The sequence below is a fragment of the Lepidochelys kempii genome, chromosome 3 (assembly GCF_965140285.1).
Source record: "Lepidochelys kempii isolate rLepKem1 chromosome 3, rLepKem1.hap1, whole genome shotgun sequence".
Lineage (NCBI taxonomy): Eukaryota > Metazoa > Chordata > Testudines > Cheloniidae > Lepidochelys > Lepidochelys kempii.
Genome location: NC_136382.1, coordinates 202310762 through 202335607, shown reverse-complemented (window position 1 = coordinate 202335607; position 24846 = coordinate 202310762). Strand labels below are relative to the sequence as shown.

Below are 24846 nucleotides of genomic sequence, written 5' to 3'. Positions count from 1 at the left end.
GTTTTTTGACGTCCTTGCAGCCCCTGCGAGCCGCAGGGAGCTAAGTAGTACCTAATTAACGTACTGGGTGCTGTTGCTTACTTGATGCAACTTGCAGCCAGTTTCCCTGTGGTTAAGAGAATAAAGTGAACGGTTCCCAGAGGTAAAAGGCCTGGGATTTTGGTGACGGGCCTTGGGCTCATGGGATAAGGTGAGACTTGTGGCCTTTGTGGGCTGAAGTCAGACCTTGTGTCTCTCGTGGGCTGAGGTCCCCACCCACCCTGCTGCACCCGCTGTCCCCCTTGAGGGGGAAGGGTGCTAGGACTGAGAGAGAGCTGAGTTCTGGGGCGGGGAAAGGAGGTAGGTTGAGGAGAGCCTAACCTGCATTATGGGCTATACGGGAAGGAGCCCTGTCACCCTGGGGCCAGTTATGAGTTATATGGGAAGGAGCCCTGTAACTCCCACACTAGAACCAGTTAACTGCCTGGTATAGGAGAGTCTGGGTGATGGGCAGGTGTCGCCCCTCCTTTGTGCTAAAAGTTTAATAAAAGTTGCAGCCTGCCACTTAATTCCATGCATGGGCCTGTCCTCATTTTGTTGCTGTGTCCACATCAATGGTATCTGGCAGGGCTCCAAACAATTTGGAGCACTTGTGTGCATGTATGCGAGATGTATTACAGTTGGATTACAGGGAAAAAATGGTAAGAGTACATTTTTCTGGTATACGCCAAGCTGTACAGTTAGTTGACCCCATTCTCATTTGATACCAGGGTCAGTGCAAGGTTCTGAGGTATGGGTGGGTCACAATCTCTTTATTGGTGCTGAGTCTTCTTTGCCTTGGACTGCCAGCACTACTGTATTCAGGGGTTATTTCCAAAATCAAGAGTCAAATGCTCAGTTGTTGACTCTAGATTCATCATACAACAAATTTTAAGCTCCAGAGCTGTAGAATCTTGTAAAATCTGTGGCCAAAACCACAGAATTTTTAAAAATGAATCTCAAATTCTGTTTTTCTGTTTGATCTTTTATCTGCCTTGTTATAGTTACATTGGTTTCTCTGAAAAGAGACTATGAATTCACAGTTTTGAATGACTGAAACATTTTTACAGCACTGTTCAGAACTCCTGAAAACATTATATCAGAACCAATATTTCAAAATATAATTATCTTGAAATTAAATTCATATCACATTTTCTCACTTACATAACCAGACAGATTTTCCTTTGATACAGAGGACTGGCAGTGCTTGAAAAAGGCTTTTTCTTTTGGTGAATTTTGAGGATAAAAATCAACAAAAGACTAGATGGAATGCTTTACTCCTGGGACTGAGTATCCTAATATACTCTGTTCCTGTGCATCTAGTGAGTTGTTTCAGAAATTAAGAGGGCCGAAAGCTAACATTTGCAAATGTACTAAATTGAATTATAAACCTCACTGGTAAACAAAATATTTGCTACACCATGGTAGTTTGGCTTAGATATCTGGATATATCACCTGTGCATCTTTTTCAGAGACTTTGAAAAAGGGGGGGGGGGGGGGGGGAAGACATTTTGAAAAATGCCTGCCTTTTTTGAGTGAGATGTTTTGTATGGGTTGTGTTTGAACAGATGAACACATATATGCTATATTTAATCTTCTAGAGGAAGATGGGTTTTTCTAATTTGAAGTGGGGGGAAAAATGATCTTTATAAAGATTGGAGTAGATGGTAGAAATTTACAGTGCTTCAGATATAGTTAGCTGGCTGCTCATAAACATATCTGTCAAATTAAAATTACTCTGGTAAAATGAATGTAGGCAGGAATGCACGCAAGGATTATGGTTTCTATAAATTATACTCATACTGTGCATGTGCGCCATAGTAATGAATATAAACAGTAGTAATTTTCTAGCAAAGAACTGCAAGTTTTAAATATTTGGCATTGTTGAAAGATAGCTTTATCTGTCCCAGAGATTAAAGATGATATCTATTATATAACCTGTTGCCATATTTACAATAGTAGGCCATATCTTAGTGCCTTTCCCAGACCTGAAGCAGAGTTCTGTGTAGCTCAAAAGCTTGTCTCTCTCACCAACAGAAGTTGGTCCAATGAAGATATTACCGCACCCACCTTGTCTCTCGAATGTCCTGTGACTGACACAACTACAACACTACATGAAATCATTAGCCATTGTCATTTTTCTGACTGTCCTAATTATTATTTTTTTTTCCATATGAAGCTCGCTGATACAGGTCTCAATGCTATTCACTGAGTCAGGTATGTCTCCTGATGGTAATTCTGCTTTTAGACCAATGGGGACAATGTGATCCAGTTTTTCCTCCCTTCCAGGTGCAATTATGGGTCTCGATACAATAAAAATATAATAATTGAATACCTACAGAGGTTCATATGACATATTTTTCCATTTATTTTAAATTTGAAAGCTAAAATATCTTAATTGATAATCCCAGAAGGGTTATTTTTCATGAGCTCATTTTTTTCTGAGATTATATAGTTTTTCAGGCTATTGTCAGTTGTGTAAATTTAGCTATCAGACTGATTTAGGGCCTGATCCTGCTCTCACTGAAGTGAATGACAGAACTCCCATTGTGTTCAGTGGAGCAGGATCAGAGTAAATGGGGCAGATCTGCAGCTGGGTACATGGACTTCAGTGGAGTTTATGACAGTTTATACCATCTGAGGATCTGACCCATATCAATAATAGATAAGAAGGATTATTATCTAAGGATCTGCTCTAAAGCCCACTGAAATCAACGGGGATCTTCCCATTGACTTTAATGGGCTTCTAATTCGGCCCTAAATAATTTTTTTTTTAAAGTTATCCATCTCCTGTATTTTATTTTGTCTTCTTTCCTCCTTGTCCCTTTAGGTTTTAGTTGGGAATGGACAACTGAGGTTGTTGGCCAAACTGTATGGGATTAGGGAGAGGTCTTGAGTCAAGGTTCTGTGTCTCGGCTGAATGCATTGTCTCTGCAATTAGTGGTGATAGTGGTGTTTAGAACAGCTAGTTTACTGGCAATATGTTGTTTTGGTGTGTTAGCACAAGCGAGTTTAGTTGTTGTGTCAGCACACTTTGGGCACCACCTTGCAACCCTCAGCCCCCCTGAGCAATTCCACTGAGAACATGAGAAGAAGGGGCTGTATGAGGCAGTGTGCTCCAGTGGACAGGACAGTGGCCTAGGAACAGAGCTCAGGTCTGCTGGGTTCTAGCTCTGCCACTGACCTTGGGCATTTCAAGGTCATCTCTCAGTGCCTGTTTCCTTTGCCTGTGACGTTGTAAACTCTTTGAGGAAGTGGCTATCTCTTATGTGTTTATACAGTACAAAGCACAATGTGGCCCTGATCTCCACTAGGGCCTTCTGTAATGCAAATAATCAGAGTAGGGGTGGGCCTTTTATTTGTGAATATTTTCTACCTCTGTTTTCTCTCACGCGCAAAATTTTCATTACATCCCTAAATATGAAAGGCAAGGAGTCAGAGCATCACAGATTAAGAAATGTTGCTCTGGTGTGATGATAGATCTCCTGCACTGATTATATTTCTTGTTTATTGGTTGAACAATCCATTTGTTATTATGTATGTGAAGAACTAGTGTGCTGACTATAATTGCCTCATTGTGCAACTTGACAAACTGAGAAAGTTCTGTTTGTTGCTTAGCAAGCTGGTATGAAAAGAAATAAGGAAAAAAAACCAGACATTAAACAAAACAGTCAGTGGCAACAAAAAAGCAGTGGGTCAGGGTCAGTGCAAGTTTCAACATGTCAAGTTCATTTTTCCATTTCTTTTTGAGATCTGGAGAAAGGTGCTGATTTAGAATAGGAACTTGCACTACGTTGTTCAGTGTGGTGGTTATGAGAGTTTGTGGTAGGAAATGCAATTTGTTGCACATCATCCTCCCCCCCCTCCCCCAGGATAAATGGGCTGGATCCTGTAACTCAGGTGAGTAAGTATTCAGGTCATGGCCAGTATTTTTTAAATTGCACTTAGCATTTCTGAATGTACTGTTTCTTTCAGTCTTTTTTTGCAAAATGACATTACTTATGTAATTGGTTGCATGGCAACTCAGTGTCAAGAGACTGATTACCTCGCTGCTTTATTACTGGTTTTATAATCAGGAGTGGAGCCATATTGCTTAAGATTAAGGCCCTGATCCTTCACTTCTTACTTGGAAATCAATGGGATGTTAGCCTTGGTAAGATGAGCTGTCTCAGGCCCTTAGATGTGGAACATTTTCCTTACGTCCTACAATATTTTTTCTGAGTGTTAATCACAAGTTCCGCATATTCTTTACACTGAGTTAGCACAACGCTGATAAAAATTACAGCGAAGGTTGTATCTGCCTATGTGTGGAAGTGCCGGGAGCTGTGAAGAGCAAAGTTGTGCCCAGGTTTCGATGGGTTAGGGTGGATATGCAAGAATGCGCGGAGAGGGTAAATGGAGGTTCCTTCTCCAGGATTTCTCCAGTCTGTTCTAATAGCAGTTCTTTCTTCCTCCAGAGTATGCTGGTGGCTCAATCATTTCTCCTCCCCTCCCGTCCCATGTTCTGCTTAGTTCAGCAGAGCTGGCAGCAAATTCAGGGGCATGCCCTGCCCCTTTTAAACGGGTGATGTCACAGGGTGTGGCTTCTCTTCTGCCTTCTTCCCCTGCCGAAACTTCACAGACTCTGGTGCTTGTGCCTTCACTGTATTCTTTTATTTTAAATTCCCTCCACCATTTCCACAACAACCCCATAGCGACAATCTATTGACAGCACCAACCGTGCTTTTTGGCCCTCTCCCCCAAGACCCGAGGGTAACAGATGTCTCCCTCCCTTGAGACCTTTGTGTCATTGGGCTTAACTAGTCCTAATCTCCTCTCTTGGGACTTCCTTCCTATTTCTTTTTCAGCCTTGGTCTGAGGGGGTAGTTGGCTCCTTATCCCATCCATCCAGCCGGCCTGATTGTCTAATCACCCAGGTCAACTTCCTCTAGGGGAACTAATTAACATCTGAGTGATCAGAGAGCAGGCACACTCATTCCCTCCCTGCACTCACTCACCAGGTGAAACAGCAATTTCATAACTCTCTGCTCTGCAGGCAAGGGGTGAAAATCCTGGCCCTGTTGATATCAATGGGAATTTTATCATCAACTTCAGTGGGGCCAGGATTTCACCCAATTTTCCTGTGTGAAGTACACTGCCTGCAGAAGCTGTTGTTCGGTTAGTATGCCTCTGAAATGGCCCAGTGCAATTCGTTGCTACCCTTAGGGTGGTTAACATCATTTCAGTCATGGGTGGATTCTTTTCTCTTGCTTTTGCTGACAATTTGTAACCACTGCCTCTATCTAAGGGCTTGTCTACACTTAAAATGCTAAAAGTAACTATGATGTAACGTTGTTTTAGTTTGGTACAGTAAAGAATGTGGCATGCCACCAGGGCTGCCCAGAGGGGGGCAGTTTGGGCAATTTGCCCCCAGGCCCTTCAGGGGCCCCCACGAGAGTTTTCAGGGGCCCCCACGAGAGTTTTCAGTGGCAGGTCCTTCAGTGCTGCCGAACACACCCAGAGTGAGGGACCCGCCGCCGAAGACCCACCACCGCTTCTTCCGCTCCGGGTCTTTGGCGACAATTCGGCGGTGGGGGGTCCTTCTGCTCCATGTCTTCGGCGAAGTGCCCCAAAGACCCGGAGTGGAAGGACCCCTGCTGCCGAAGACCCCAGGCCCCCTGAATCCTCTGGGTGGCCCTGCATGCCGTGAAAGACCTATCTTAAGATTTTTTCACTGTTCCATTTGCCTTCAGTGTGTCTTTTACCCTACACTGATGGGGGGCTTCTGTCATTTAAGGTATTGTAAAAGGAGAAAATGGAGGAAATTAGCTTTTGGGTAATTTCCTTAGGTTCCATTTTAGGGATTAACTTAGGGTTTTGGAGGGTTTTTTTTTTTATCCTGTATATACTTTTCTGTCTTTCGTGGGAGGTCAAATAATCTGGTTTTCCTGTTAGTCATAAAGTAGGCCAAAGGAATGCCGGCCAACTTGCTTTAATTTCTTGGTGATTGTGTGCGTGTGCGCGCTGTTCTTTTAAATATTCTTCGCAATTCGGTGTCTGCCATGAAAATGCACCGTCCAATCTATTGATAAGTTCTGTGACAGAACATCCGGACAACAAGAGCTGAAAAGAATGGAACATATCTGTACAGGGTACTTTCATCTTCACAATTTGGCTTATTTCCTAATATGCATTGTAGTGGGGCAGCTGCCCCACTCCTGCAGAAAAGGGGATAAAAGCGGCTCTGGAGAGGGCTGTGGCTGGAAATAAGGGGAGTGAGAACAGTTGGGGGAAGCTGACTGAGTTGCTGACCACAGCTGTGGCTAGCGCAATCAGGGCCCAGCTGGCCTTTATAAGAGGGCTGTGGTCTTAGACCTGGGAAGGGGAGAAGTCTCACTCTAGCCCTGGAGGGAGAAGGCTTGCCTGGGAGCTGAAGGTGCTTGAGTGGAGCAGGACTGGGGAAGGACAAGGGGAGCTGGGGAGCTCCGGCCTGGTAAATCCCCAGGTTGCAGGCCTTGGTGAAGGCCTACACAGGTACTGGGATTGCAGAGGTGCAGCCTGGGGTTAGGCAGAGGCAGCTGGTCCTAACCCTCTTGCCTGTGATGAGTGGCCATTACAGACTGCAGTGTGCATGTCATTACTAACTGGCAATTAAAAATAGGAAGCTAATATGGCCGATTTTGGGCATATTAAGGCCCTGTGCCACTCTTGCTACCATGAGCCACGGTACCTACCTACTAGAGAATTTAGAGTTGAAGCTCCTAGAAACCTGGTTTCTTCCTTCCTTTTGATCTTATGCAGGGCAGAGCTCAGTGTTGGCACCCTGTAAATAAGCCCACTGCTTAGTCAGGGAGAATGCCATGGAAAATGGCCTGTTACTGATAACACCACTAACTCCAACCCTGCACAGTTTGGAATGGTGGAACCGCTGTACTCTTCGGAGGCAGAGGGGAGCATGCAATGAGATTGTCAGCTCTTTGTGGGCTTTTTCTGCCACATATTTCTGCCCATCCCAGTTTTGAAATTGATAGTTCAGGATTTTTACTCTTTAAGTGCTGCAGCACTATCTGCTGGGATACTGTGGAGGGGAAGGTCAGAACCAATTTCACTCACACTGGACAGGCAGGAGCACCAATAAATATGACCCACGCTCTATGCTGCTGTTCCAGAGATCCTTTTAGTCGGGTGGGCAATTTCTCCATTGGAATACAGTTCTTGATTTCCTTTGTCTACTCTTCTACTGAAGGAGGGATTCACCTTTTCAAATATAGAGCAATAACCTTCCTCTCCCTCCTCCCACCCACTTCAATCATCAGCTGTGCACTATATCCAAGAATCTAATTTTATAATAACTTGTCACCCTATGTTCCATCTGTAGGGCATTAAAATTTTAAACCAATTACCTCTGAGGTGACTTTACATACTATTGCACACACACTCTCTCTCTCTCTCTCTCCCGCCCCCATAGAATAAAAGTCCCCTTTTGAATGAGACATCTATGGGGAAAGGAGAGAGTTCTCTTCTGAGTTTACGTAGAATCAGATGTGAGATATTAAAGCCTAATAGTAGAGCTATGAAACGTTTATAATAGTTATTTTTGGGGCTGTTTTTGGAATGGGTACAAGTATCAGCTGAGTTCCATTTCCTTGATACTGTACTTTTTATGATTCATGCTAAGCAGCAAATTGTAACATGGGAGAAGTGAAACCAGTCTTAATTTGCAAATATTTGCTTGGTGAGGGTGTTGACTTTTTCTTGAAAGCATTTCTACCTTAATGAAGTATGAAGAATTATGTAAATATGAGGATATCCGATTACGTTTATGAGACTATTAACTGTCTGGATGCTGCAGATCTAGGTAACACTGTGTATGCTTGTGGAACTAAATTTGAGTGAAATTCTGTTTAGACCCTGCAGTTTTTATACTGGTCTGAGGAACAGGATGTATGTTATTTACGTATGGGGCGGAAGCAGGTTGACAGTCCAGTAGTTTGCACCCAATCTGGGCAAGAGCAGGAGCTTTATACAATTGTAAATAATGCTACCTGGCTTTCCAGTAGGATGCTCAGTTTTTATTTACGGCCTTGGGAGATCCTGAGATATGAGACTTAAACAGAATCACAGAATACCTGTGACATAGGAAAGCTATTTTAGGTAACTTTTAGTAGAGGTTTTCTCTCCTCTGAGGTCTGGACCTGGCAGCTGGCTGCAAGTGGTGGGTGACAAAATTTAGTGTCAAAAACTTTATTTAAAAAAAAAAAAAGCCCTAAAACAGTCATAGAATAGCTTTTTCTGTAAAGCACGCAGTGTTGGCACAAAACGTTTATTGGCATTCACTTGGCATGGCTTCTCACTCATGCTTTGTCACTTGTGAATTATCCAGGACATCCCAAATTTATGCTAGCACACACCACATTGTGTATTTCCCCTCTCCTTCATAAATATGGAAAAATTATTATTTGTGTTTACAGTAGTGCATAGGGATCTGTATCAGGAACAGGGTTCCATTGTGCAAGGTGCCATTTAAATACAGAGTGAACAATGGCCTCTTTCCTGAACAGTTTGCAATCTAAAGACCCAATCGTACAAAGACTCAGAAGTATGCTTAACTTTACACACTGGATCTGTTCTGGACTAACTGTCTGTAAATTTAAGCATGTGTCTGTGTTTTTGCAGGACTGGAGCCTGAGAAAAAGTTTCAAGAAGGTATGACAAGACAGCCATTTAGAAGGAACAGGGGAAGGAGATGAGGGAAATAGTGATAAGAATCATAGAATTGTGGGCCTGGAAGGGTCCTTGAAGTCATGTAGTCCAGTCCCCTGCACTCAAGGCAGAACTAAGTATTATCTAGACCACCCCTGACAGGTGTTTGTCTAACCTGCTCTTAAAAATCTCCAATGATAGGGATTACACAACCTCCCTGGGCAATTTATTCCAGTGCTTAATTACTTTGACAGGAAGTTTTTCCTAATATCCAACTTAAACTGCCCTTGCTGCAATTTAAGACCATTGCTTCTTGTCCTATTCTCAGAGGTTAAGGAGAAATTGTTTTTTCCCTCCTTGTAACAACCTTTTATGTACTTGAAAACTGTTAGCATGTCCCCTCTGCCTTCTCTTTTCCAAACTTAACAAACCCAATTTTTTTCAATCTTCCCTCATAGCTCATGTTGTCTAGACCTTTAATCATTTTTGTTGCTCTTCTCTGGACTTTCTACAGTTTGTCCGCATCTTTTTTGAAATGTGGTGCCCAGAACTGGACATCATACTCCAGCTGAGGCCTAATCAGCGTGGCGTAGAGCGGAAGAATTACTTCTCGTGTCTTGCTTACAACACTCCTGTTAATACATCCCAGAATGATGTTTGCTTTTTTTGCAACAGTGATACACTGTTGCCTCATACTTAGCTTGTGATTCACCCCAGATCCCTTTCTGCAGTACTCCTTTCTAGGCAGTCAGTTCCCATTTTGTATGTGTGCAGCTGATTGTTCCTTCCTAAGGAGAGTACTTTGCATTTGTCCTTATTGAATTTCATGCTATTTACTTCAGACCATTTCTCCAGTTTGTCCAGATCATTTTAAATTTTAATCCTATCCTCCAAAGCCTTGCAACCCCTCCCAGATGGGTATTGTCCGAGAACTTTATAAGTGTACTCTCTATGCCATGATCTGAATCATTGATAAAGATATTGAATAGAACTAGATCGACAACTGATCCCTGTGGGACCCCACTCAATATGCCCTTGCAGCTTGACTGTGAACCACTGATAACTATTCTCTGAGAATGGTTTTCCAACCTGTTATGCACCCACCTTACATTAGCTCCATCTCAGTTGGATTTCCCTGGTTTGTTTATGAGAAGGTCATATGAGACAGTATCAAAAGCTTTACTAAAGTCAAGATATACCACATCTACCGCTTCCCCCCATCCACAAGGCTTGTTACCCTGTCAAAAAAAGTTGTTAGGTTCATTTGACACAATTTGTTCTTGACACTCCATGCTGACTGTTACTTATCACCTTATCTTCTTGGTGTTTGCAAATTGATTGCTTAATTATTTGGTCCATTATCTTTCTGTGTACTGAAGTTAAGCTGACTGATGTGTAATTCCCTGGGTTGTCCTTATTTCCCTTTTTATAAATGGGCACTATATTAACCCTTTTCCAGTTTTCTGGAATCTCTCCCATCTTCCATGACTATTCAGAAATAATTGCTAATGGCTCAGATATCTCTTCAGCCAGCTCATTGAGCATTCTAACATGTGTTTCATAGGCCCTGGTGATTTGAAGACATCGAATCTTGTCTAAGTAAATTTTAATTTGTTCTTTCCCTATTTTAGCCTCTGATCCTACCTGATTTTCACTGGCATTCACTGTGTTAGATGTCCAATTGCTACTAACCTTTTCAGTGAAAAGTGAAACAAAACAATCATTTAGCACTTCTACCATTTCCACATTTTCTGTTGTTGTTCCCCCCCCCCATTGAGTAATGGACCTACCCTGTCCTTGGTCTTCCTCTTGCTTCTAATGTATTTATAGAATTTTTTCTTGTTACCGTTTATGTCTCTCCCTGTGACAGAGCCATATCCTCCTCCCCTGTTCTCTAGCTAGTTTAATCTCATTTTGTGCTTTGGCCTTTCTAATTTTTTGGGTACATACTTGTGTTATTTGTTTATAGTCATCCTTTGTAATTTGACCTAGGACTCTCTCTTTGAGTTTCAGATCACTGAAGATCTCTTGGTTAAGCCAGGATGGTTTCTTGCCAAACTTTCCTTTGTAGTGGGATAGTTTGGTCTTGTGCCCTTAATAACGTCTGTTTGAAAAACTGCCAACTCTCTTGAAGTGTTATTCCACTTAGACTTGCTTCGCATGTAATCTTACCTATTAAGTCCCTGAGTTTGCTAAAGTCTGCCTTCTTGAAATCTATTATCTTTATTGTGCTGTTTTCCCTCCTACCATTCCTTAGAATCATGAACTCTGCCATTTTATGATCACTTTCACCTGTGCTGCCTTCCACTTTCAAATTCTGAACCAGTTCCTCCCTATTTGTCAAAATCAAATGTAAACAGTCTCTTCCCCTAGTAGCTTTCTCCACCTTCTGAAATAAAAAAATGTCTCCAGTACATTCCAAGAACTTGTTGGATAATCTGTGTCCTGATGTATTATTTTCCCAACAGATGTCTGGGTAGTTGAAGTCCCCCATCACCACCAAGTCCTGTGCTTTGGATGATTTTGTTAGTTGTTTAACAAAAAACCTCATCCATCTCTCCTTCCTGATTAGGTGGTCTGTAGTAGACCCTACCATAACATCACCCTTGTTTTTTACCCCTTTCATCCTTACCTAGAGACTTTCAGCAAGTCTGTCTCCTATTTCTATTTCAACCTCGGTCCAAGTGTGTACATTATTAATATATAAGGCAAACTCTCCTCTCTGCCTATCCTTCGTGAGCAAGCTGTATCCTTCTATACCTATATTCCAGTCATGTGATGTCATAGTTGTGTTTATTCTCTAGCATTTCAAGTTCTTCCTGCTTATTCTCCATATTTCTTGCATTAGTATACAGACATCTAAGATATTGATTTGATTTTCCTCCATGTTGTCTCTTGTCTGTCCCTTATCCCTGCTATAACAGTTCATCTCTCCTCAGATTCTGACCCTTCTCCCAGGTCTCCATGTGTCATAAATATAAAGGGAAGGGTAACCACCTTTCTGTATACAGTGCTATAAAATCCCTCCTGGCCAGAGGCAAAACCCTTTCACCTGTAAAGGGTTAAGAAGCTAAGATAATCTTGCTGGCACCTGACCCAAAATGACAATGAGGGGACAAGATACTTTCAAATCTGGAGGCCTGGCGGGGGGGGGGGGGGGGGACAAAGGGTTTGTCTGTCTGGGTGATGCTTTTGCCGGGAACAGATCTGGAATGCAGCCTTACAACTCCTGTTAAGTTAGTAAATAATCTAGCTAGAAATGTGTTAGATTTCCTTTTGTTTAATGGCTGGTAAAATAAGCTGTGCTAGATAGAATGTATATTCCTGTTTTTGTGTCTTAAGGTTTTGCCTCGAGGGATTCTCTGTGTTTTGAATCTGATTACCCTGTAAGGTATTTACCATCCTGATTTTACAGAGGTGATTCTTTTACCTTTTCTTCTATTAAAATTATTCTTTTAAGAACCTGATTTCTTTTTCATTGTTCTTAAGATCCAAGGGTTTGGGTCTGTGCTTAGCTGTACAAATTGGTGAGGATTCTTATCAAGCCTTCCCCAGGAAAGGGGGTATAGGGTTTGGGGGGATATTTTGGGGGAAGACGTCTCCAAGTGGGCTCTTTCCCTAGTCTTTGTTTAAAACACTTGGTGGTGGCAGCATACAGTTCAAGGACAAGGCAAAGTTTGTACCTTGGAAGTTTTTAACTTAAGCTGCGAAGAATAAGCTTAGGGGGTCTTTCATGCAGGTCCCCACATCTGTACCCGAGAGTTCAGAGTGGGGAAGGAACCTTGACACCATGTTTTTGAGTTACCTAAGGGATTTTCTCTCCTGCCCCCATCAAATCTAGTTTAAAGCCCTCCTCACTAAGTTAGCCAGCCTGTGTCCAAATATGCTCTTCCCCTTCCTTGCTAGGTGGACCCCATCTCTGCTTAGCAGTCTTGCTTCCTGGAACAGCATCCTGTGGCCAAGGAAGCTGAAGCCCTCCTGGCGACACCATCCTCGTAGCCAGGCGTTCACCTCCAGGATGCATCTGTCTCTGCTGGGGCCCCTACCCTTGACTGGAAGGATTGAAGAGAACAACACCTGTGCCCCCAGCTCCTTCACCCTTCGTCTCAGAACCCTGTAGTCACTTCTGATCTGCTCAGGGTCATACCTTGCAGTATCATTAGTGCCCACATGGATGAATAGCATGAGGTGGTAGTCAGAGGGCCGGATCATTCTCAACAATCCCTCTGTAACGTCTTGGATATGGGCCCCTGGCAGGCGGCATACCTCCCTGGATGCCGTGTCAGGCTGACAGATGGGTGCCTCCAACCCCTCAGAAGAGAGTCACTAGCCACCACTACCCTACATTTCCTCCTGGGAGTGGTGGCAGTGATGCTCCCAGCCTTGGGGGGGAACATGGCTTCTCCTTCTCCACCTTTGGGGGTGATTCCTCATTGCTAGGGCAACATAATGGTTTTTCTTCGCTATGGTGGGTGGTTGGGAGTAGGGGTGGAGCTCTACCTGCTGCCAGAAGTAACTGGCAGCCAGTGTCCTTCCTGTGACAGAGCCATATCCTCCTCCCCAGTTCTCTCTAGCTGGACAGATTCCTCAGTCTGGGATGTCTCCATATGAATATTCTCAATGATTTCCTCATGGGCACAGCTGCTCCTCAGCCTAGCCACCTCCTCCTGTAGCTCTTCCACCGGCTTCCTGAGAGATTTCACCAGCAGGCACCTCTCACACTGGCCGGTCCCCCCCAGCCTGGCTTTCTGAGAGTGGGAAATGCAGGCCACAGTTTCTGCAAACCTGGTCAGGTTCTCTGTCTGGATAGAGGTGCAGGTGGAGGAGACAGGAGCAGTGTCAGGACTGGTGATGCGGCCCTTCCTAACCATAGCACTTTGAGTCTCTCTTGAAAACTCCCTCTCAAACAATGTTTACATAGGCTAGCTTTGTGCACAGCTAGATGTCTGCAAATTTATATAGAAAAGTATAGGTTTACTTACATAATAAGCCCTTTCGGGGCAGGGATGGAGGGTCTGTTTGTTGTTTTAATTTTTTAACAATGTCTAGCACAAGTGGGTCCTGGTCCATGACAGGCGTTCCTAAGATATAAATATCAGAAGTCGTTACTAGCCGTCTTCCCAGCCATTATCCGTTGGCCTGTGGGCATCACACTAGAAAGGGGCTTTAGTTTATAGGAGAGACAGGTTAGTGGTTTTTGGACAGTTTTGGACACTGCATTCTATGCACAGAAGATATGCAAAGGTGCTTCTTGGAGAAGTAAGCAAAAGGGCTATGGAGGCTGGTACAGCTGCAGTGCAGAGGCTGGAGAGCGGGAGGGGCAATACAGTTAAACTCAGGGATCAATAAATAGGGAGGGGCTAAATTGCAAAGAGCCTTAAAGGTAAGGACTAGAATCTTGTATTTGATTGAGAGAAGAGTTGGCAGTTTTTGATGCTGCTAAGAACACCTTGGTAGATTAATTAAACAAAAAGTCACTGTCAATTTACAAAATGCTACTTTTCTAAGGGATTAAGTAATATGTTTAAAATAATAAAAATAACTTGTGTTTTCTCTCTAAAACAAAAACTGTGATTTTGAGAGGTTTTGTAATGTTCCTCTCTTATATTCTGTTATACATCATCATTTTATCTTTTAGTGCTAAAGTGAAAAAAGAACTGCTACTAAAAGGAGCAGAAGGAAGGGGAAATATTTGAAATAAAAATTTATTTGCTAATCCAGGTCTTTTTAGGTATTGTGATTTTAAAGAGAGGACTAGAGATCCCCTAAATACATAAAGATTACTTCGAAAAGATTAAATTTTTCATAGATTATAGGAGAACAAAGACAGACCATTGATTGTTGTATACAATTTTATTTCATGTTTTTCCTGTCAGATGATATTAACATGAGATGAAATTCATAATGCAAAGGCACCATGAAAGGGTTTACGTGCCTTACACAGGACTTTTGCATGAAGATGATAATGCTCCTGCAGTCTCCTATTAAAGTTAATAATCACATGTTTTTCCTTGCAATACTGTATTTTTTTAAAACCGTAATTGGACATTGATTTGATTATTTTCAGTTGATGAATATTTCATAAGGTGGCTCTTTCCCCCCTGCTAAAATGAAAGTGTTTCTTTCTTGGTACTTTGGAAAAATCCAGTTTCTTATAACAATGATATCATGGCAATTCTGCAGCTGTTGAGTTACTCATACAAAACAGTAAAATAGAATGTATATCTATAGACAGTGTTCAGACATAATGCCAGCTTTTCATGCATTGCCAGGTGGGAGAAATCCACGTTCAGGTCTTGATCCTGGTCTCTTATTCCTGGGCAGTCAGCTACAGAGAAGGGGCAGCATGCTCGGTAAAGGAGCTGTGCTGGCTGGTAAAAATGAACTGAGTGAAAAAGAGCCGCAGTCAGTCACTTTTGGCGAGAAGGATGGTGGTCATGACCTCAGGGGTGAAATCCTTGCCCCACTGAGCTCAAACTCTCATTGACTTTAGTTAGGCCATGATTTCACCCTTCCATTCAAGGATGTGGGGGCCTCAAGGAGCCCCTAAGAGCCCCAATCATGGATCATCTTTATAGGTGCTGTACAAACACAGACCAAAAGGATGGTCCTTGCCCTGAAGATCTTAATCTAAATAATGTAGTGATATCTTTTTTAGATTATGGTGATTTGCCAGGCATGTGTCAATCCCTTACATAAAAACAGGGCTGAATACTACTGTTCTCCCCCCCCCCCCCCCCCCCCGAGCTTTTTGTTTGGGAAGCTCAAGTAGAGCTCTGCAGCTGATCAGTTCATAGTGATGGTATTATCCTTAATGAATCTCATTGTATGTTCAAAAATTCATGCTGTGTTTATGTGTAGGGAGGAGGCTGGGAATATTTTAATAACAGAATTGATGCCAGAAGCTGGGCGCTAGGATATCGATGGAATTAGTGATTTAGATGATGGATTAGATTTAATGAAATTTTGTACCAGTCTTATTTGCAAAGAAATAGATGTGCAAAAGACAGTCACTTTGCAGTGAAATCTTAGCAAACAAGGAAGCACACACAGGCAACCAGCAGCCCGCCCATGTGATATACCCAGAGGCTAATTTTTAGAGTCAGTTCAGGAGGCTATTTAGCTCAATGACAGTGAAATATTTTCCACAGCTGTGCCTTAAAAGCTATTGGATAGGCCATTACTGTGTGTGTGTGTGTGGGGGGGGGGGGTCAAGAGGTAATAGGGGGCGGGGGGTGAAGAGCAGGGAAGAAGACTTGACATTGGGGGGGGAATATTCATTTTACAACTCAACGTTTAAAAAATGGCATTTCTGAAAATAAACTTGAAAACATTGCTATAATTTTCCCATTACTTGGAAGCTGTTGTTAAAACGGGTTTCAGAGTAGCAGCCGTGTTAGTCTGTATTCGCAAAAAGAAAAGGAGTACTTGTGGTACCTTAGAGACTAACCAATTTATTTGAACAGATGTTTTACTCAGCAGGTCTATGTAATTGGGTATGTGGGGGACTAAATGGGGCACAGGGAAGGAATTCCAACCTTTCTCCATCCCCAGTAACCCATAGGAAGGTTGTAGACTACAGATTAGCCCCTTGCAGCAGCTTCCTTCCTGAATCCCGTGCATAGCCACCCCAGTCCATCACAGAGGATTTATGGAGGCTTTCCTGTGCCTATTCCGTGCCTATTGAAGAGGATTTAAGAATGATGAAGTCTCTAAACATAGGTAATTTCACCTCGAATCAGTAGTAAAGTGTGCCCAGTAAAGGAATGTGAGAGACAGGAGTGTTTCTCTAACACCATTATTCTTATTATTTATATTGTGGTAGCACTTAAGAACCCCAGTGATGGAACAAGACCCCAGTATGCGAAGTGCTGTACAAGCACAGAACAAAAAGACCATTCATATTTACGTAGGTGTATCTATTTCAACCCAATATCAACTTTGTGCTCCATACATGCAATTAAAAATTCCAGCTCTCCCATAAAGCAAAGTGTTTTAATGATTTTTTTTAAAAATAGCCCCCCAAAGTGCCTATTCCCACACCCCCCCTTTTTTTTTTACTTTAAAATTATACGTCGCCTCATGAGAAGGTGCTGTAAGAATGAAACACTTGCTATAAACGGATATGAAAGATCTTAAAAAAAATAAAATCATAGCTTCACTAACTAAGTGAACCTTAGTTTAACTAAGATCACACCTTTGTGTGTAGACCGGGCCCTAGGTCAGAGGTGGTAGAACTATTCTGTAGTGTGCCCTACGTTTTAAAAGAGAGTGACTACACAAGGGACTAGCCCAGACAGAGAATCCAGGGTATTCCAGTTTCTCTACAATTCCTCTCACTTGGCCTTACTAGGGTCCATGAAAACAATGAGGAGTCTGGTGGCACCTTAAAAACTAACAGATATTTATTTGGGCATAAGCTTTCGTGGGTAAGCTTAAAACCCCCACTTCTTCAGATGCATGGAGTGAAAATTACAAATACAAGCATAAATATACTGACACATGAAGAGAAGGGAGTAATCACCTTACACGTGGAGAACATGGCAGAGGGGCATTGCTGGCACATGATGGCATATATCACATTAGTAGATGTGCAGGTGAATGAGCCCCTGATGGTGTCACTCATGTGATTGGGTCCTATGATGTCCCTAGAGTAGATATGGGGACAGAGTAGGCAATGGGGTTTGTTACAGAGTATGCTTCTGAAGAAGTGGGTTTTTTTACTCATGAAAACTTATGCCCAAATAAATCTGTTAGTCTTTAAGGTGCCACCGGACTTCTCATTGTTTTTGTGGAAACAGACTAACATGGCTACCCTCTGATACTAGGGTCCATGGAATCTGTACATGCATAACCCCAAATTCATCAGACCCTGGGGGAATCAAGGGAACCTTCCTCATGCAGGGAACACCCTCAACCCACCCAAGACCAAATGGTGGGAGGAAGAGAACCAGATCAGATGGAATGGCCCACACTGGTGTGGTTATTATTGTTGTCTTCAGACAAGGTGGTCATGCCAGCCTTGCCATCATCACCTGATGACTACTGGCAGTTTTAGGATCTCCTGAAGAGGATCACTGATACAATCCAGATAGCCCTGAAGTACAGGCTACTGGAGATTTTGCACTCTCAATTAGGAGTCCATCGTAGAACTGCCAGGACAGTCTGGCATACTCAAGCCACCTGTGCTCCCACTCTGAAGAGAAAGGAGAAGAAATACTTTATATAATCTAAGAGAGCGGAATACCTAGTCACGCACCCCGCATGAACTCACTGGTCACCAAAAGAAACAGACTCCACCATCTTATATGTAAACCCTCTGATAGGGAGGGGAAATGTTTAGCTCTTTGGGAGAAAGAACTTTACTTTCGCAAGCTTACAGCTCCGCAGAGCAAACTACTAAGCATTACTGTAAAAGTATAAAGTTTGTTAATTACAGTGAGTTCTCAGAGTTCACCAACAAACTCTGGGAGAAAAACGGGCTGCAATTCCACGAAATTATTGATGGGATAAATTTCTGGCTAGATCAGTCCTCCAAGCCTCAGTGGATGCAGCAGATAAAGCCTCCTGCTCAGTGGCTACTTGTGTAGGCATGAGGTGGGGATTGTGGCTCCATTCCTCTGGATTTCCCAAACAGGTCAACTCCACTGTGGAGGATCTGCCCTTCTGAGGAAAGTAACCCATTCAGTGAAAAGACAGAGAAGGACTATATTTCCTCAAGGACTCAAGAGCAACCCTTCTGCTCGCTGGATATCTATACCCGTGCACCATGGAGGAAATACGCTACTGTATAAACAATGACCAACCCCTAAGCCGCTCCACCACTGGAGGTCATACGAGCGAAAGAGAATGCAACATTCAAAGCATGATCTTCCCACCTTCATTGTTCTTCCAGACCCATCTTCTTACCAAGAAATCCTTTTGACAGAGATTTTGAGAGCTGCAAACCCGTTTTTTCTGCCACATGTACTGGTTGAGGTCTCCTCCTGTATCTCGTTTGGTGGTCACATATCTTGTTTTATCCAGGCTTGGCACCTGGACATTGGGCCAGATGGGCTCTGGAGATAATCATCCCCAATTACACAACAGCATTCCTCTCTCTCCCCCTTCCAACATCCCCCTTTCCATCCCTTTTCTGGGACCTCTCTCATGAGAGGGTGCTCAGACAGAAGTAGACTCCTTGCTCCATCTGTGAGCTGTGGAGTCAGTACCTCTTCAGCACAGGGGAAGAGGATTTTACTTACGATATTTCCTCGTCCCCAAGAAGAAAGGAGGCTGGACGCCCATCTGAGATCTCAGAGAAATGAATGTCTTTTATCTGCTACCTGGGGTTCAGAATGATCACCCTGGCCTTTGAAATCCTGTCATTGAACCAGGGGGATGGGTTCACAGCTCTTGATTCAAAGGATGCTTATTTCCAAATAGACATCCACCCTGTGCACAGGAAATTCCTGAGAATCGCTGAAGGCCTAGACCAGTAGTTGTCAACCTTTTCATTTGTGGACCCTTAAAAATTTTTGGAGTGGAGGTATGGACCTCTTTGGAAATCTATTGTCTGTATATAGAGATGAATTCTATTCAGTCAGTTTCCAGTCTAAGTCTTTCGTGGAGCCCTTAGACGTGGTCGGGGTCCAGAGACCACAGGTTGAGAACCACTGGCCTAGACTCTTACCATGACAGAGTTTCACTTTGGCCTCTTGACGGAACTGAGGGTATTCACAAAAGGTGTTAGTGGGAGCCCATTTCCACCATCAGGGCTTCTCCATATTCCCCTACCTTGGTAATGGATTGCCCACAGTGACGTCCTATCAAGAATGATGGGAAACAGCTCTGTCCCTCCTCAGACTCCTACGTTTGTTAGAGCATCAAGTAAACATAAGAGTCCATTTTAGTTACTGATCTGTCAAAAAAAAAAATGAAAGAAAGAAAAAGATCCTCAGTGGATGGGGCAGACTAAGTATTTGGTGTGACTACTCCTTGGCCTGGTCTACACCTAAAACTTAGGTTGACCTAGCTATGTTGCCCAAGTGTGTGGAAAAATTCACACCTCCTGTGAAACATAGTTACACCAACCTAAGTTCGGGTGTGGATACTGATAGGCTGATGGTAGAATTATGCTGTCAACCGAGTTATTGCCTCTCAGGGCACGTTTACACTACAAAATTTTGCTGATGCAAGCTACTTCAGCATAAAGCCACCGCACTTTAGTCTATCACTTGTGCACGTGCATACTTGGCTCCTTGGGTTGGCGCTGCGTGTAGTCACCAGAAGTGCTTTTGTCGATGCATAGGGTGGTGCACCATGGGTAGGTATCCCAGTGTGCAACTCACCCGCTTCCAGTGGGAAGTTTTTGGCAATGCATGGTGGGGCATTAATGAGCCACACAGAGGTGGCTGGGGCTGTGGGGTCAAGTTCCCATCATGCAACTTTCTTCATCCCATAATGCCATCCCTGTTCCATAATGTTGGCCCCTATTTTGAAAATCCCACAGACCTGTGCAGCCCTCTTTGCTGTGCACCATCTGTAAACGAAGCATGGATCCTGCACAGCTTGCACTGTTACCATGAGCATTGCAAGCTCGACACACAATCCTCTGGTATTCGCAGAGCCACAAGCAGAGCTGTGAGGAACATAACGATTTCCTGAAGCACAGATTTCTGTGGGACACAGCGAGAACCAATTCAAGCTGGTTGTTGGCCTTCCCAGAGCAGCAGCAGATGGTGGAGTGCCGCTCCCAGGCCTGAGAAACGAGCACTGCCTGATGGGATGGCATTGTAATGCAGGCTTGGGATGACGAGCAGTGGCACAAGGCCAGATGCCTGAATCTGTGTGTGCTGAGCCCTCAGCCCTTTAGTGCAGGGACATGCAGAATAAGAGCTGCACTGACAGTGGAGTGGCTAGTGGCGATTGCACTTTGGAAACTTGGAATGCCGGATTGCTACTGGTCAGTGGGAAACCATTTTGGAGTTGGAAGATCCAGTATGGGAGCTGTTGTCATGCAAGTGTTCAGGCCCATTAATCATCTACTGTTACGCAGGACTGTGACTGTCAGCCATGTGCAGGATGTAGTGGATGGATTTGCAGGAATGGTGGAGCAATAGATGGCATGCATATCGCTATTTTGGCTCAAGAGCACCTTGCCGCAGAACACATCAAAAGAAGGGATTGTTTTGCTGTGGTTATACAAGCGTTGGTGGATCACCAGGGATGCTTCACTTGACATCCGTGTTGGCTGGTCAGGAAAAATGCATGATGCTCACACTTTAAGAACACAGGACTGTTCAGAAAGCTACAAGCAGGTATTTTCTTTCCTGATTGGCAGAATACCATTGGCAATGTTGAAATGCCAGTAGTGATCCTGGGGGACCCAGCCAAGCCCTTGCTCCTCTGGCAAACCACCATGAAGCCATACACAGGCCACCTCGAAGCACCAAGGAAAAATTCAGCTACCAGCTCAGCAGGTGCAGAATGACAGTTGAATGTGCTTTTATTAGTTGGAAGGGTCGCTGGCGTTTGTTTACTCACAAGATTAGATCTCAGGGAGAAAATATCCCAATGGTTATAGCTGCCCGCTGTGTCCTGCAGAATATCTGTGAAGCAAAAGGGGAAAAGACACCGCCGGGGTGGAGATGGAGTGGCTGTCTGCTGAGTTTGAGCATCCAGAGTCAAGAACTATTACAGCTCAGGGAGGCTTTGAAAGAGCACTTTAACTGTGAGTCACAGTAATGTGTTATGGTGAACTGTCCTATACCTGGCCCTACGGTTGAGGGTGTGTTAGGTGTTGTGTGGTGCCTGGTGTACGTCTAGGAGTATAACACTGTCAATGCACCTATTAATTTTGTGGTGCTTGCTGTACATTTATGATTACTACACTGTGTTTGTCACGGATCCTCTTGAGTTGTGGCACCCTGTAAAATATGTAGTTGGTGCTTTTACTACCACTGGGCTTTCAGCAGCATATGTTGGGAGCTAATAAAGATTAATTATTTCCCAAACAATAGAGTTTTATTGAGTAATGAAAACACTTCTAAAAATCTGTGCAAGTTAAAAGCAAATACATTTAAAAACTTTACGAATGCATGGTATAGAGGTTAAGAAGAGTGAAGAAGATTCATATCCATTTTAGTTACGCTGGCCTATGAGAGCCACAGTTGATTTTTTTTATGTATGTGAAGCTGTAGTTGTCCTTAATGTCCCCTGGTGTGGAGTGGCAGGAGTAGGGGATGCAGCCCTTGATGCCACATGGAATGATGAAGGGAGATGCTATAATGAAGTTCTTCATAGGCTGCAAAGGGAGGGAAGCCTGTGATTGTTGAACCTGTAAGTCCACAAGCATCTGCAGCATCTGCTTGTGCTGCTGGAGAACCCCTCATTATGTCCTGGTGCATCTCCCTCTACTTTTCCTGTGCCTTTCTTCTGTCTGCTCTGTGCTTCTCCATACAGTCTGCAGTATTCATTCTCCAGGACCTCCGGTTATGGTCAGATGCAGCACTGGCTTGCATGATGTCACTGAACATGTCACCCTGAGTCCTCTTCTTTCTCCTCCTTATCTGGCTCAAGCTTTCCATGGGTGTGGAGGGGGAGACCCTCAAGGCTGCAACGGCAGCAGCTGCAGAAACAACACACAGAGGAACCATTCTCTGTATCATCACAATGAAAAGTGAAAGTTAAGATTCAGAACTCCCTTCCCTTGGTCCCCTGAAGTTTCATACAAGACGTGCGTATTTACACTTGTTTCGGAGTGTTTGTGTACAGAGCCGTTCACAGCACCAGCCATGATGAATATGGCCTGTGGGGATGGGAAATGAGGAGGAAATTGCTCAGTTGCATGAAACTCTGAGTACAAGGTAATGGCATTGAATATTGGCACCGTTTTCCACAGGCAGAGATGATATTAGCTGATATCTCACTCCTGAGGGTAACAAAGGCACAGAGAGCCCATCTGCTGCTGGGATCTTGAAGCCACCCGGCCAGTATGCTGCTAGCCTGCTTATTGCAATGTGCCTGCCGAAGTTGTCGCCGACTGGCACGGGAACGTGTCCTGCCATGGAGGAAGAAATAAGGTCACCATCTCTAGAAACCTTCAGGAGAGGATTGCAGAGTACCTCCATGAAAGTTTCATCGAGATCTCTCAGAAAAATGTAAGGGACATCCCGGTGCCCATAAACAAACTGCTCTGCGTGCCCCTTCTTCCCCCCCCCCCCCAACTCCGATAGTAACTCTGTCTCTCTTTGTGTTCCGCTACCTCGTCTAGTATGAGTCGATTAGTGAAAACTCAATAGCTGTGTCCTGTAAATTGGGGGTGCCATCACTGTAATGGGGAAATACATTTACACGTTTACCTGAGGTTCCTTTCCCTGCATTGGGCTCGGCTGGGTTTGATTGCCAGGACTGACTGGACTGCAGAGGAGTTTAAAATAGGTCTTGGCTTGCAGCATAGTTGGACCCTCCAGTTGCATGTTCCCCTGTCCTTGTGCTCTTCCTCCTCCTCCTCCTTGTCCTCGCTGTTCACACTGGAAGCCTGTGACTTGAGCTCCTCAGAGGTATCCCCGGTGCTGTGGGGGGCAGTGGTGAGGGCTCCGCCAAGCATGGCATGCAGCTCTCTGTAAAAGTGGCAGCTCAGTGGCTTGGCACCGGGTTGACTGTTGGCCTCCTTCTGATAGGCCTGCCGCAGCTCCTTTGCTTTCATGTGGCACTGTTGCTGATCCCTGTCGTACCCTCTTGTCCTGCATCCCCCGTGCAATCTGCTCATAGATTTCCATGATTCTTTGGCTGGTCCGTACCTCTGCTTGCACAGCCTCTTCTCCTCACAAGCCCAGGAGATCCAGCACCTCCCGTGTACTCCAGGCTGGAGATGCAGCCAGTGGGCTAGTTTGCTTTATTATATTCACTGCTACTGTAGCTCAGTGGGCTAGCTTGCCTTCATTATATTCTGCTTTGCATTATATTCAGCTGTAATGCAAGTAACCCACCAGCCTGCATCCTGTAAGACATTAGTGTCAGCAAGTTAGCATAAGGTTTAAGACCGGTAATCTTTGAACAGATAAACGGCCCAGCGGAAAAATGCCAGGTATTTGGGGAGCTGAAAGTAGAGTTTAAGGGTAAGTTCTGACCACAAGTAAATAATTCAACCACAGAAGTGTCCTGGCAATGAACTGAAGTACATGAGATACATTTAAGGCTAGCCTGCTTTCTTGCCTATATATATATTTTTTTCTTATAAGTTTCTTATAGGTTTGATGATGTATTTTATGTATAATAGGTTTATATAAGGGTATATTTTGGCTGTAACACAAGGGACCTGCAGGCCACATCTTGTATGGTGGGCTAAGGCAAAGTTAGCATACATATGTTTGGGACCTTTCACATAGAGAAATGGAGCTAAAGCGTAAGGTCTGTGTCTGACTGCGACCTTTAACATAGAGGATGCGTTAAAGCAGGCTGGCATAGGGGCTTTCCTAAGTTCATATCCTTTTAAACTTAACAGGTACATCACAACTTGGAAAGAACCAAAATAATCAGTTTGGACAGAAATAACAAATGTGATGCCTAACCACAAAAGGGCCAAAGTAACGAATTAACGTATATAATAAATTAGATCATTGATATACTCACCTATAGAAAAAAGACACTCCAACATTAGTGTGGTGAGGAAATACAAATAAGGTGAAGGGAAAAATCACCTACTGAATATGCATTGAACATCATGGTGTCAGCGTAACATATTACCAAAGTGGCATCCCAGCCTAGGGGCAGGGGAAAGAGAGGTGTAGTCCTTGGGAGGTGCCAGGATGATGGCCACTGGTGATGAAGGGGAAGGTGATGGTGATGAGGCAGATGATGGCTAACATTTCAGGTTCTTTTACAGGAGATGGTGTGAGTATATGGGTGTTGTAAATGTACTTTCTGTAGTATCTCTATCTTACTGAGTTGGGGTGTTTGTGACTGTGCTAAATGTTTTAATAAACTATATTTGTAAATATAAGAGTTCCTATGTTGTGAGTGTTGCAACTGTGTGCGCATCAGGGTTCCCAACTATATAATAATTTAAATACTGGGCCTGATCTTGGGGCAAGAACCTGTCAACCCTCAAAGTGATAACTGGGGATTCTTAAGTAATCAGTATAATTAATACATAATCTAAGC

At 43.7% G+C, this 24846-nt stretch overlaps 1 protein-coding gene across 17 annotated transcripts in view; it reads left to right on the top strand.

The window, feature by feature from the left end:
* Positions 1 to 24846, top strand: part of PLCB4 (phospholipase C beta 4) — a 326044-nt gene that overhangs the window by 38900 nt on the left and 262298 nt on the right. The window lies entirely within an intron of this gene.